The sequence below is a fragment of the Galeopterus variegatus genome, unplaced genomic scaffold, assembly GCF_000696425.1.
Source record: "Galeopterus variegatus unplaced genomic scaffold, G_variegatus-3.0.2 Scaffold747, whole genome shotgun sequence".
NCBI lineage: Eukaryota > Metazoa > Chordata > Mammalia > Dermoptera > Cynocephalidae > Galeopterus > Galeopterus variegatus.
Genome location: NW_007726858.1, coordinates 187,730 through 202,967, shown reverse-complemented (window position 1 = coordinate 202,967; position 15,238 = coordinate 187,730). Strand labels below are relative to the sequence as shown.

Genomic DNA, 15,238 nt, shown 5'->3' with positions numbered 1-15,238 from the left:
GTCTTTTTGTAACTTTGGGTCACAGCAGAGCTCTGAAGAAAACACTGCAAAACTTAGTGACTGGGAAAAGCAACATAATAAGTGCTCATCAGTGACTTAAAGAACTAACCCTTCTTCCTTTAGAGTCACAGATGCCTGGGAACAAGAGGACATCCACCTCGTGGGAGCCAGATAACACCCACATCCCAGTGATGAGCTGCAAGAATTACAGAACTGACCATAAGACGACAAAAGCCCGAGTCTGCAGGATGGCACGCAGCAGCCTCACCCTTTTGTTTCTCACACTTTTCCCTTTAAAGCCCTTGCTGAGGCTCCTGAGCCTCTGAGACAGTTTTAGTCTGACTGTCTCCTCAGACGTTCGCTAATAAAGCTTCCTACCTCACACCAACGTTTGGGACCGATGGGTCTTATTTTTGAGCAGAGAGCAGCTGAACTTTGCGCGCTGGTAACAATGCTACGTGGATGAACCTTGCAGACATTATGCCAAGTGAAATCAGCTAGACACGAAAGGACAATTACTGTATGATTCCACCTCTATGAGCCACTTAGAGCACTTAAATCCATAGAGACAGGACGTAGATGGTGGTTACCAGGGATTAGGGCAGAGGGGAATGGGGAGCTATTGTTTAATGGGCACAAAGTTTCAGTTTGGGAAGACGAAAAAGTTCTGGAGACGGATGGTGGTGATGGGTACACAATGATGTGAATGCACTTCATGTCACTGAACTGTACACTACAAATGGTTACCACAATAAACAGAAATGACATAATCAAATAGAGCAGTCGTTCATATCCTCCTCCTGACTGGGAGTCTGTAGGGCTCCTCCATGGCTTTCCCATCCCACCGGGAACTCCTGGGAACAGGGGAAGCTGCCCCCACCCCCAGTCTGGGGGCTCTCACAGGACCAGGGAAGCTTTGCTTCCACAGGAACACGCGCTGCTCCTCTAAGGCCTGGACGTGTCGCATCCGTCATCAGACTGAGGAGGTTCCCGTGGTTGGCTGCCGTGGGTGCCCCTTCCATCAGACTGGCAGTTACCCCAGTGAGTGTGTATCGGGGAGTCGGGGAAACTGAGCCTCTCGTTTGAGATAGATGTGTCTCCTCCCCAGCCTCCCGGCTCAGGATCCCCCATGTGCTCAACACTTTCCACCCTCGATCTGGCCACCGGCCTCTGCCCTCCAAGGTCAGCGCTCACAAACCAGGAGGACCGTCCGGGTGGGCGGGCCCGGCGGCTGTTTGCCCTCTTCCAAGATGGCCGCCGCCGCCTCTGTGACAGGCCTGGTCACGTGGACGCCCTGGCCTATGAGGTCTCTGGGGCTTGGTCCGCGATTGTCCCTTCCCGGGCCCCGTCCCGAGGCGGTGGCTGCCCCTGTCAACCCGAGCCTGAGCGATCATGGCAACGGACCTCCCTGGACGCCCTGAAGATCAGCATCCGCCAGCTCAAGTGGAAGGAGGTGAGGCCCGGCCCGGCCGCGTGGGCACAGGGGGGTGGACAGGACGAGCTCCCGCGGGGCGCCACGCCCGAGCCTGCTTGTCAGCCGCAAACTGCTCATCCTGCGAGGCCTAGCCCCAAAGTCACTTCCTCCAAGAAGGCTTCCCAGACCCCTCCAGGCCAAGTTAGCCACACGCAGTCTCCAGCCATCAGCACTCGCCTCCTCTGTATTGTAGCTGTTTGTTTCTATGTCTGTCTCTTCCACCAGCTGTGAATACCTAGGGCCTGGGACCCTCTCTCTCTCACTTCTTCACTGAAGTTATTATACTCGTATGTGTTTAGCACTGATTGTGCGACTCTGGGGCAGTGTGACAGTTTGGACTTTGGAGGCAGACAGACCTAGGGTCTCATTACACCTGCTACTTAGCTGTGTGATCTTGAGCGAGTTGCTTCACCTCTTAGCCTTTTACCTCTGTAAAGTGAGGCCGATAATACCTCTCATTGTTTTGTTAGTGTTAGAAGACTTGCTGCTTGTTGTTGTGTAGCACTAATGTGCAGAACATGGTAACTTATGTTACCCCCCTCTCCTCTCTGTCTTCCTCAATCACCATATGATCACCATCACCATCACCATCACCATTGTCACCATCAATGCAGGCACTGTGGTTTATGTTTCGGGGCTTGGCATATAGCAGGTGCCAGTAAGCAGTGGATGAAAGGGTGAATAAGGAGATGAGTTATTGATTTCTGAATCCATTTTAGTCCTGATGGGGGCTTGGATGGAGCACCAGTGACTTCCAGAGGTGTCTGTTGCAGTTGACTGAGTGGATAAAGGCTTTTGACTTTATTCGCTGCATATCTGGCTATTTATTGTGTTTTCAGGAATGTCACGATTTCAATTTAGGGTAGCTGAGTATGAAGACTTACCCAGAAGTTCTGCTGATGGTAACAGGGATCTGCAGCAGGCAACATGAGGACTCAGGTACTTAACCCTGTGCTTGGCTATAGTAGATATTTAGTAATAGTTTTGTGAAGTTGGAACATGCAGAGAGATGGCCACAGAAAGGATTGATGTGGTCAGAGGGTTGATGTCCCAGTAGGAAAGAGTCATTTGGTTTGGAGGGAAGTCAAGAATCAGGCAGGGCAGAATTCCAGGTGAGTAGTCATTGAGGAAGACTGACTCCATGTGTCAGGACCCCCAGCGTTGGGGCTCGGGATTCAGGGGACGATTTTCATGCCTGAGAAAACTGGGGAAAGTAAGGACAGACTCCCAGTTCTACAGTGTCTGGGTTTCTAGACTGGTTCCTAAGTTCAGACCAAAGATATGAGGGCCAACAAGGTAAACTGGAGAACTCGTCAGTGCCATGGTCCTAATGAAGAGAGAATCCTGGGACTGAAACCAGGCTATGGAGTCAGGTGAGGCAGGTTGGCTCAAGCAGGGCCCGTGCTTACTTAGCTCTGTGGGAGAGAGAGCATGAAGCAGCTAGATCTTGTTAAGAGAGAGGGGGCCAGATGGACTCATACATCCCAGCCCAAGGCCATTCACTCATTCTGTAAATGTCCACTGTGGAGTTGCCAAGTTCTGTGCCGGGCCCCGGGAATCAAACAAGCTTAAGATGTAACCCTTGCCCTCAAGGACCTTATAGTTCAGCAGGGAATAAAACACAAGTAAAGAAGCAATTGCAGTAATTTCAGAGCATTGCTGCCACTTTATGAAATGCTCTTTTCCTAGTTATCTGCACAGCTTAATCTGTCACTTCTTCAAATCTCTGATCAAATGCCACCTCCTCAGAGAGGCCCTCCCTGATGATCCCCGACCCGTCTCCAGCCGTTGCTCTTTTTTCATAACGCTAAACTCTGCCTGTATTATATTATGCATTGTTTGTTTATTGTCTGTTTTTTTTCCCTCACTAGAATGTAAGCTCCATGAGGGCAGGGGCTTTGTTTTGTTTACTGCTGTATCAGCAGATGCTTGGCATGTAGAAGTTGCTCAATAAATAGTCATTGAATGGATGAATATATTATGTGATGAGTGTTTCTCTCTCTCTATGAAGGTATATATGTGGGAGGTAGAGGAGGGGCACCTCAGGAAGGGCTTCCTGGAGGAGATAAACCCGAGCTGAGTCCTGAGTGCTGAAAAAGAGCCGGCATTATTTAGGGGCTGTGGACTTTGGGTCCCTGGTAGAGGGAGTGGTACGGGCAAAGCAGAGGTACATTCAGGGCCTTGCATATGATTCAGTGTGGCTGGATCATAGAGTGGGAGGCAGAGTGGTGAGAGATGAGGCTGCAGAAGTGAGCAGGGGTCAGATCATGTGCCATGCTATGGGATTTGGACTTTTTTTGGAAGGAAGTATATGTGAGCCATTTCAGAATTTTAAGGTTCTTCCATTTATCAGCTGGGCTATTTTGGGCAATGAGTAAATTCATTGGGCTCAGCCTGCTTGTCTATACAACTGGGGTGGGTAGAGCTAGTTCAGAGGTTTCCAGTCTCTCTACTGCTGCAGCCACATAATGGTGATGTTTATCTACATGAGACCCTTGCATTGGCCTACCCAGTGGGGTGGGAAATTTCCAGTCACTACCTGTAACCGCTCCCTTCACTCCCACTCAGGAAGCATATTGGCACATAGGTGGAGATGCGACTTCTAGTATATTTTAAAACATCATTTACTCACAACAGTAAGACTTTACTATTAGATGTGTGATTATTTACTTAACGTCACTCTTCCACATTAGTCTGTGAGGTTCTGAGGGCAGAGACGGTGTCTGACTTGTGTCTCTAATGCACAGCACACTATAGGTATTCAATAAATATTCATCAAATGCATGATGGAATACTTGCAACGGAGCTCACTTCTCATTTTGACACCTAGAATATAGAGTTTGAAGAGTTTCAAAGTAAATAAACTTTAAAGTTCCTTCTAGCTTTAAACTATGAGTATGGTATTCTTAATACCCACTACAAAGTTGACTGCATGACATATAACATATGTGTAGACCTGGTACTGACACAGTGCAAACAACTGACCTCTCTAGGCCTCAGTTTCCCCAACTTTTAAGGGGGTGATTTTGGACAAGATCATCTCTAACTCCCAGCACTGACGTTCTAGCAGCAGGAACTTCTGCCAGGGGCTGGGGTGCAAGGGGTTGAGCAACAGTGTGCCCTGCATGTTATGCTGTTGGTGCTGCAAGATTGGGGGGTACCTGGATGGCTGCTGGCTTTGGCAGGGGTGGGTGGGCAGCTTGGGTAAGAGACAAAGTCATGAACACCAACCAGAGTGTAAGCTCTACCTCTTTTTGTGGGTGTATAGTGAGGCTCTATATAACATGGTCCACTTAAAAGGATATCACTGAGCTAGCATGTGAATTCGGAAGTTTGCTTGGCCCCAGGAAACACAATCACCCTTCTTTTTCACTTTTCTTTATTCCACCTACATTTAACATTGACAATAACAACCCCAATAATGAGTCCTTATATAGCTCTTACTCTGTCCATTTTACAGATGAGAAAACTGAAGTACATGGAGGTTAACTTATCCAAGTCCATAGAGCTAGTAAAGGGCAAAGCTAGCATTTGAAATAGGTATTCCATCTGAAACCAAGCTTCAGTACTGTGCTCTTCCCACGACTTCCGGCTGGCTCTCTATTGGCAGACCCTGGGTTAGGGGTTGCAGAGGTAGACATGAGTTGGATCCACTCCTTGCCCTCCAGGAGATCTCAGTGTAGAGGGACAGACCTGCAAACAGGCAGTTATAGTCCAGTCTTGGAGTTGAATGGGTAAAGGGCATTCCATGCAGAGTAGGAACAAAGGCAGGGGGTATGGACCAGGTTTTATACACAGGATGGGACGATGGCAGCTTAGGGAGCATGTGGGAGAGTGGAGAGAGATGAGGAAGGGGCCAGATCACGGAGCACACTGAAGGCCATGCCAAGCAGCTTGTGCTTCTGACTGAATTTGATCACAGATTGCTGCCATATATAGACCCAGCTTTCCTTGCCTACTCTCTTCAGTCTCAAGTGAACCAGGTCAATCTCTGATGATTCAGTTTTCAGTCATTTCCATTCTGGTCAGGTCTAATCCAACTGTGTTCACAATGTTAAATTTGTTTCTCCAAGGGAAAATTCACAGATGTTAGCTCTGTAAACTTGTAGATAGGATTAAAGTTATTCTCGAATAGCAAAATCATGTTTACAGAGTCACCACTGAAGTTGCGACATGAAACAGAAGGATGGTTCCAGGCTCATGGCAGGTGCTCAATCTTTGCACAATTGTGTGGTCCTCTTCCAATCATGTGAACTTCTCTGCCAATCCCCTGCATATTCTTTTGTGGTTTTGCTACCCTCATTAAAGAAAGCCTTGGAGAAAAGACACCCTAGAGAATAGATGCCACTATTGTGAGCTGCCCTCCTTGGAGATGTAAACTGTGTATACGTGCACAGGGGTGCCATGGACACCAGCTAACATGAATGAGGGCTCTGAGAGATTTGATAGTGGGACCTTTGTTGATGACAGTTTGCATAAGCTCCTGTCCTGAGATCTATTACAGTATGAGCTCTTTGTTTCAGAGACTCCAAACCACGTATTGTTTTCTGAAATTTATCCAGCCCTTCTACAGAACATGTATATACTTACTATGTTGTCCTACTTAACAGCCTATGTAATATTGCTTACTGTTTATTAAATATCTCTTATGGGCTAGGCATTGTGCTAAGTGTTTTATGCTCATTAAACATTGTTTTGAGTATTTACTATGGATTATTTTACTGAATACTCACAGCAATCCTCTGAAGTAGATTCTATTATCATCTCTGGTTTACAGATGAGGAAACTGAGGTTTAGAGAGATGTTGGTACAGGGCTAGCCTAAGGCCCAGTGGCAGAGATGTCCAGGGCCTGTGCTTATAGCCAGTGTACAGTCCTATATGGTCTTTTTTGCTAATTCTTTGCTAAAAACCATCCTGCAAGGAGTTATTCTATCATCATCATCATCATCATCATTATCATCATTATACGCTGATAACAAGTGAAGAAACTGAGGTGGGCACAGCAAGTAAGTGAGAAGTCAGGGTTCAGGTAGTCTGTTTTGTTCCAAAGCCCACTTTAAGATGTGTTCTATAATTCTGCACTTCCTAACCCTCTGTTTCTCATCTAACCCATAACTCTCAAATGGCAGCAGAGTCACTCACAGCCAGGAGAGCAATATTGCAAATAGGGCTTAAAATGAAACACACTGAAATATATCCTGCCTGGCAGAGGGAGCATTTGGTGCCTGTGCCTTCCAAATCCCATCCTGCTGCTGCCCACAGTGGGGAAGGAAGTCCTGTACCATTTGACTTGCCGTTTGATTTGCCCTACCCCTCCGTGGAATGTGAGCCTGCTGTTTGAATCTCTCTGTCTCAGATTTCTTCTTGAAGGCAGAGTATAAAATGAAAAATTGGATAATTTAACATTCCCTCCCTTTCTAGTTTCAGTGATAGCCATTGTGATTTACTTCCCATTTTCTGAAAACAGCATTATATTTAAGAACGGTTTATACCCTACTCCATCAAATGCTCTCCTTCAACAGACATGTTATTTTAATGCCTAATCCACCAGAATTTTTCCTTCATGAGTTTAACTTGTCATAATATAAAAATCACAATTCATTACCACTGTTATTTGAACAATATAATATGTGTAATAGCTTCATGAATCCACACAAACTCCTTAAACAGTCCTTTAGAAGACAATAAATTCGAGGGGCTCATATTCAAGTTCTGTGACTAACTACTACAAATTGAGGTTTTGTTTTGTTTTGCTTTTAAACAGGTGCTGTAATTGTTACAGCTGTTTTCTGTGTTATAGAACTTACACTGTGTGTTGTGCCGCAATTTTGGTAGCATTTTGGATTTTGGTTTTGTATCAGCAGAATTTTTAAACAGGTGCTGTAATTGTTACAGCTGTTTTCTGTGTTATAGAACATACACTGTGTGTTGTGCCGCAATTTTGGTAGCATTTTGGATTTTGGTTTTGTATCAGCAGAAGGTGATTGCAAAAATTCAATCATGCATTTTTTTCCTTTTAAATCTATTCCTTGAATATATTGTAAAAGCAATTGGCCTTCTCTAAAGGGGAAGTATTATATCCTGTAGTTAGCACAGGCTTTGAAATCAAACAGATGCGGGCTAAAATCCTTGCCACTAACTGCTTATGTGACTAAACTTATTGTATACTAAATATAGAATATCTCTGAGTCTGAATTTCTTCATCTGTAACCAGGCTAGTGATATCTATCTTGCAGAATTTTTGTGAGATTAAATGGAGGAATGTATGTAAACTGCCTTAACTCACTGATTGGCACAGTGCAAGTGTTCAGTTAATGTTAATTTCTTTCCTTTCTATTTGATCTATTTTTTTAAAATGAGGGAAGAAAACTGCTATAGATTTTAGTCTGCATATATAGGTTACTGGTTAATCATAACAGACATGACAAGCTCATTTGACTCATTTAATAAATATTTTCAGACCTACTTTGTGCCAGGCTTTATTTGGTTCTTGGAATACAGCAGATAACAAAAACACAGAAAGATGGTATGGGATGAGGGACAGCTACATTTTGGGTGGACATCTACTTGATGTAGTCTAGGTTCAAATTATTTTAAATCACACTGATTTCAAGTTTGTTTGTTTTTTTTTAATCAACTATACTTTTAAACTTTCATAAGTCTATCTGAATTTTTTAAAGCCTCCATTCTGGACCTGGTGCTGATCTCATACTTCGGTGTATTAATTATATACATCACCAAGGGGAACTCATTTAGCTATTAGAGTGACATAAGTACACACACACACACACACACACACATATATTTATTTATTTTTAATTTATTATTATTATTACTTTTTAACTCGTCTCCAACATTAGTATCTTGACTTTTGGTTCACAAAAGAAATAAGGTGACTGTTTCACAGGAGGGAACTGAGGTTGTTGTACCTAAAAATACCCATCAGCTGCGTGGAAGAGATGTACATTTCCTGGGCTGATTTCTTTGCTCTTTCCTCACATTCCTAAGCAGCCCCCTCAATAAACCTGGAAAGACCACAGCCAGACATGGGTTTGAGTCTTGGCTGTGTTGCATAGTGGCTCTATGTCCAGAGCTCCAAAGAAGGGTGAGCTGATTGATAGGGTGGTTAAGCTGCTGCTGCTGCTTGTCTGCTCAGACATGAGCAGCCTCCCTGGGGCAAGTCCCTGTTCTATCCTGCCCCACTATTACAAAGAGTGGTGTGGTAAACATCACCGTTCAGACATTTTAAGTATGCATCTGTGCAAATACTTCTGTAGGATAAATTCCTAGGAATCATTAGATCAAAGGGTATATGCATTTTATATTTTGATAGTTATAATGAAATTGCCACCAGCAATGTTTGAGAGTGCCTGTCTTCTCATATTCTCTCCAATACCATATATAGAGCTTCTAAATCTTTGCCAAACTTATAGGTAAAAATATGTTCTTTTAATTTACATTTACTCTGTCAACAAAGTTGAGCTTTTTGCATAAGTTTATCAGTTTATTAGTTTATTGCCTCATTTGTGAAATGACATTGTATTCTCTGCTCATTCATCTTTTGGGTTATATTTTGTTTATATTTATGCTTTTTAAAATCAGCTTATCAATATTATGGATAGCTACTTTTAATCTCATATGTGTTGTAAATATTTCCCACCTGTTGGTTATTTAAACATCTAATGGATAATTATCAGCCTTGCATGATCAACATTATTATAATTAAATTTTTTTCCTTCTCATTCACTGAAAACAGTTCTTAATTATTATTAAGATTTAACTTAAGAGGGCAGCAGAAACACACAAGTCTACCTTCAGGTACTATAAAATATCTAGTGAGTTAACAGGCTTTGTGGAGAGACTTAGAGTCTTACATTTCCATGGAACTGGATATTTTATATGGAACTTTCATTTATGTAACTTGACTTTTACTTTATGCAGTGAGAGTGGTCGATTTCATTTCATTATTTCTGTTTTACAGATGTCAGAGTGATATAAAGTTAGATTTGGCTTTGAATCCCCACCACTTGCTAGTTCTGTCACATGAGGCATCATGATACTGAAGGGGTTGTTGTCCCATTTTACTGCCATATGTAAAGTGTATGGCAAAGTCAGTGCACAGTGTTTGCTTTGTTTCATCTTTTCCACGCTTCAGAGGTGTTAAGAGACGTACAGATTAGAACTAGAGGCTGGCTCTGCTGGCTCTCAGGCTAGGTCTTGTCCCAGTGGACCATACTGCCTACTTGAAGAGAGTGTGATTTCCTGGCCCATTAGAAATAAGAACATTGGAAGTTAGTGTTTACTTAAGTCATTTAAAACAGGACTGGGCTTTGAGCCTGGAAGTTGGTTTTATTTAAAAAGCACATTTCTCACTTACATAAATAATCCTTGTACACTTAAAAAATAGTAACAATTTGGAAAAATATTTTAAAGATTTATAATTCCACCATTGAGATGCAACGACTGTTTTCACTTTGAAGCATCTTTCCAGTATTTCTTCTGAGTATATATTTTTATGTTTTACAAAACTGATAGAATTTTATTATGTTAATATTAATGCCCAAATTATAATTTAAAGCATTTCTTTGCTATATAAATTTTCTTTTTTTCCTTTCGAACACTTTTTAAATTTAAATTTTATTTTTAATTGATGCATAGTAATGGTATGTATTTATGGGGTACAGTGTGATGTGTTGTACATGTATACATTGTATAATGATCAAATCAAGGTTATCAGCAAATCCATTACCTCAAGCAATTATTATTTCTTTGTAGTGAGACCATCCAAAATCCTCTCTTCTAACTATTTTGAAATATACCTTACATTACTGTCAACTATAGTTCCCTACTATAGGCAACCGAACACCAGAACTTATTCTTTCTATCTGCAACTTTGTACCAATGATCAATCTTTCCTCCTTATCCCTCCCCTGACCCCTCCCCAGCCTCTGGTAGCCACTATTCTACTCTACTTCTATGCTTTTTTAGATTCCACATATGAGTGAGATCATGTGGTATTTGTCTTTCTGTGTCTGAACACCAGAACTTATTCTATCTGCAACTTTGTACCAATGATCAATCTTTCCTCCTTATCCCTCCCCTGACCCCTCCCCAGCCTCTGGTAGCCACTATTCTACTCTACTTCTATGCTTTTTTAGATTCCACATATGAGTGAGATCATGTGGTATTTGTCTTTCTGTGTCTGGCTTATTTCACGTAACATAATGTCCTCCAGGTTCAACTATGTTGTTGCAAATGACAGACTTTTCATAAATGTCATGTTAATTGCTGCAAAATATCTTATTACCATGTTGTTGCAAATGACAGACTTTTCATAAATGTCATGTTAATTGCTGCAAAATATCTTATTCAGCGAGGTTAATATTTTCCTGTTATTAAATGTTCAGATTGTGTCTTCTATTAAAAATTGTTCTAGAGTGTTTCTTTCCTATATTTCATATTATTTTCTAAAGATAACTTTCCAAAAATGAAATAATTGGGTCACAGGGCATTTAGATTTTAAGGCTTTTGGAATGTATTGCCAAATTGATTTCCAAAAAAGTTTTAGCTATTTATACTAAACTTTCAGAGGACGTGAGTTCCTATAAGTACTTACTTTTGACGAATATAATGACAAATATCAGAGAAGAGAGTGAAACAAATGAATCTTTTCTAACCTGTGGGACCTGTCTTTACCAAATACTTAAACGTAATCGTCATTGCATAGTTCAAGGCAGGGCATTTTGCTATGGCTATTTTATGTAGCCATTACATCTAAATTTGAATGGCCATATCAAAATGCAGAGTCACTCTTTCTAATTTTCAAATAATATATTCAGTAGACATGCTTGACTTCTCCATCCGTGACCTTCTCCCTACTTCTTACACCTTAGCTCATTCCTGATCTTACCCATAGAGAAAGTCTTAAGAATTTCACATACAGTCGGGCAATGAAACTGCTGAAAGTTTCAATAGATTATTTCTTAGGTTTTGTCAAAATATCTGTGGTGTAAAAAAGAAAGTATAAGTAAAAGTTGTATTAAAATGTCATACACTGTCATTAGCCATTTGGCAAATTAAAATCAAATCTACATTGAAATACTACTTTGTATCTGCTAAGATGTGTATAATAAATAAGACAGTAAGTGTTGGCAAGGATGTACAGAAATTGGGACCCTCATATGTTCCTGGTGGGAATGTAAAATGGTGCAACTATTTTGTGAAACAGTTTGACCATTCCTCAGAATGTTAATCATGGAATTACCACATCCTACCAATTCACTCCTAGGTATATGCCCAAGATAGATAAAAATATGTCCACACAAAAACTTGTACATGAATATTCACAGCAGCATTATTCACAACAGCCAAAGAGTGGAAACAGCCCAAATGTCCCTCAGCTGATGGATAAATAAAATGTGGTACGTTCAGACAGTGGAATATGTTTTGGCCATAAAAAGGAATGAAATACTGATACATGCTATAACATGGAGGAACCTTGCAAACAGTTTGCTATGTGAAAGACGCCAGTCACAATAGACCAGATATGGTGTAATTCCATTTATATGCAATGTTCAGAACAGGGAAATCTATAGAGACAGAAAGTAAACTAATGGTTGCCTAGAGCTAGGGATAGAAGAGAACTCTGGTGGGAGAAGTGGGGAGTGACTGCTAATGGGTACAGGTTTTGTTTCTGGTGTGATGAAAATGTCCTAAATTGATTGTGGTGTTGGTTGCACAATTCTATGAATATACTAAAAATCATTGGATTGTACATTTTAAATGGGTGAATTGTCTGGTATGTGTATTGTACTTCAATAAAACTGTTAAAAATGTCATATGCTCATCTAGTTCTTGTCATTGAACAGTACGTGTTTCCTAGATAGTCATTGGAAATATGCTTCAGGGACTCAAATAAGCTCAGTTTCTCCTGCTGTTAATTCTGCATCACAATGTTGCCTCTGACTGGTACACTGACCCTTTGAGCACCCAAATCTAAAGGAATCCTGTCCTGGTGGTATAAAGCAGTGGCAGCTGTAACAGCACTGCAGACTTTTTTCATAAGAATGAGTTTTGTTTTTTATGGAGGGGGGATTTTGAATCTTTGCCTGAAGAATAGAGTTTGGACTCCTTGTGAAGGCTCCAGATGAGGCTTTTCACCACTTGAGATGCAGTATAATATGGTGGCTGAAAGAAGGCACTTTGGACCCACACAGATATGGGTTTGAAACAGCTCATTGCGTAACTGTTGGTATATTTTACTCTGAGCCTGAGTTTCTTTATAAACTGGGCATGGTATTGTACATGGAGTTGTTTGTTGCCAGCATAAAAAGATATAATCATGTAAAGTACTTACCTATAATGCCCGGTACATAGTGAAGACTCAGTTGAATATTTTTTTGACATCTGGCCCTAAGCTCCTCTAGACTTACTTCTGGCATCTCCTGCCTTCAACTCTATGTGCAACTGATACCACACTGCATGTGGCTCACTTGAGCCTTCATGCTGTGCCATTCCCCTTTACCTTTGCTCATGTTTTCCCTTCTCCTTAGAATGTGCCCTCTCCTTAGAATGTGCTCCTTAGAATGAGCCAACTCATGGCTCATCTTTTTCATAAGTCTTCCCTGATTCCCCCCCACACACCCCAGGCTAAGCTAAGTACCCTTCCTTGGTCACTTATAGTATTTTATATGTATCTCAATTTGATTTGTTTTTTCAAAGAAGAAACTTTTGTCTTTATTCATTTTCTCTGTTGTACCTTTTCTTTCTATTTCATGATTTTCTACTCTTTATTATTTATTTTCTTCTCCATTTTGAGGTTTATGTATTTTTTGTTCTTTTTCTGACATTAGGTTGGATGGTTTTCTAATAAAAGCACTCAAGACTACAAACTTGTCTCTAAATACTGCTTTAGCTGCACCTACAAGTTTTGTCTTGTAGTATTTTTTACATCACCTTTTAGTTCTGTTCTTTTTCTGACATTAGGTTGGATGGTTTTCTAATAAAAGCACTCAAGACTACAAACTTGTCTCTAAGTACTGCTTTAGCTGCACCTACAAGTTTTGTCTTGTAGTATTTTTTACATCACCTTTTAGTTNTTCATGATTTTCTACTCTTTATTATTTATTTTCTTCTCCATTTTGAGGTTTATGTATTTTTTGTTCTTTTTCTGACATTAGGTTGGATGGTTTTCTAATAAAAGCACTCAAGACTACAAACTTGTCTCTAAGTACTGCTTTAGCTGCACCTACAAGTTTTGTCTTGTAGTATTTTTTACATCACCTTTTAGTTCTATGTATTTTACATTTTCATGGTATTTTACATTTTCTTTGACCCATGGGTTATTTAGATTTCTTTCTTTTTTTTAAATTTCTAAACACATGAGGTTATTTCTACTTATCTTTTTGTTATTAATTTCTAACTTAATTGTGGTTAGGGGATGTTCTTTCTTTCTTTACTTCTTTATTTCCTTCCTCCTACCATCTGTCCTTACTTCCTCTCTTATTATTTCTTTTTCATTTTTGAGATTTTTTGTTCTATGGCCTAATATGAGGGTAGTTCAAAAACTTCACGGAAAAATGGAATTAAAGATAATACAAAGCTTTCCATGAATTTTTTGGAGACCTCTCATACATGGTCAGATTTTGCAACTGTGTCCTGTGTGCTTGAAAATAATGTGCATTCTCTAGTTAATTGAATACAGTATTTTATATATGTACATTAAATTAACTTGTGAATTACATTATATAAATTTTACAGTTCTAATTTTCATCTGATCAATTAGTTAAGAGTTATGATAATATTTTCCTCCATAATTGTGGATTTCATGTCTTTTAAAATCAATTATTTCCCATTTTCTTCCTGTACTAGTCTGGTAGTTACACATTCTATTTTTATTCTTCTGGTGGTTACTCTAGGAAATTTAGTGTGTGTATAATTTCACAAAGTTTAAAGTTAGTATCTTTACTCTCTTCTTAACAACACCAGGATCATAGGATACTTTTTCATTTTGGCCACATCCTTTCTTACTTATATGCTTTTGCTGTATGTTATTTTAGTTCAATCTTATTTTATCATTTTTGGAACTCCACAGATTAGGCATTATTATTATTTTATATGTTCTCAGAATTTTTTAGGTTTACCCACACTTACTGTTTTCTTCGTTCACTATTCTATTTTATAGCTCAGACATTCCTTCTGGGATCATTTTCTTTCTTCTGGAAGTAACCTGCTTTTAGAATCTTTTTGTCTTAGATGTCTTCGGTGTCATTAAGACATTTCTAAGTGAGGATTTCTTTTTATTTATTCTGCTTGGGATTTGTTAAGATTCTTGTCTCTGAGGTTTGGTGTCTTTTACCACTTCTGGAAAGTTCTCATTCATTTTCTCTTTCAATATTGTCTCATACAATCTTTCTCTTCTTTTTGGAATTAAGGTATTAGACCTTTTTTGGTGGTAGGCTCCTGCCCCTTGGAACTTGAATCTCTGATAATTCTTTGAGGCCTGGATTTAAACTGAGGATCTTTATCTTGTGTAGATGCTTCAGAGGTCATCTAACCCAGAACACTTAACATTTTTTGGTGTTAGTCTTTCTAGGTTCTAGGTGTAGTATGAATTCTGACTTCAGACTTGCATCAAGAAGGTGTTGGGCTGGCCCCGTGGCTCACTCAGGAGAGTGCAGCGCTGGGAGCACTGAGGCCGCCAGTTCGGATCCTATATAGGGATGGCTGGTGTGCTCACTGGCTGAGCGTGGTGCAGGCGACAC

At 40.4% G+C, this 15,238-nt stretch overlaps 1 protein-coding gene across 1 annotated transcript in view; it reads left to right on the top strand.

Annotated features, from left to right (window-relative positions):
- Window positions 1–1,407: 1,407 nt before the first annotated feature.
- The window catches only part of LOC103589934 (tubulin polyglutamylase TTLL11), a 125,940-nt gene continuing 112,109 nt past the window's right edge, over window positions 1,408–15,238 (top strand). The window contains exon 1 of the mRNA XM_008572019.1: window positions 1,408–1,453. The gene's annotated coding sequence lies outside the window, so the exon portion shown is untranslated. The remainder of the gene's footprint in view (window positions 1,454–15,238) is intronic.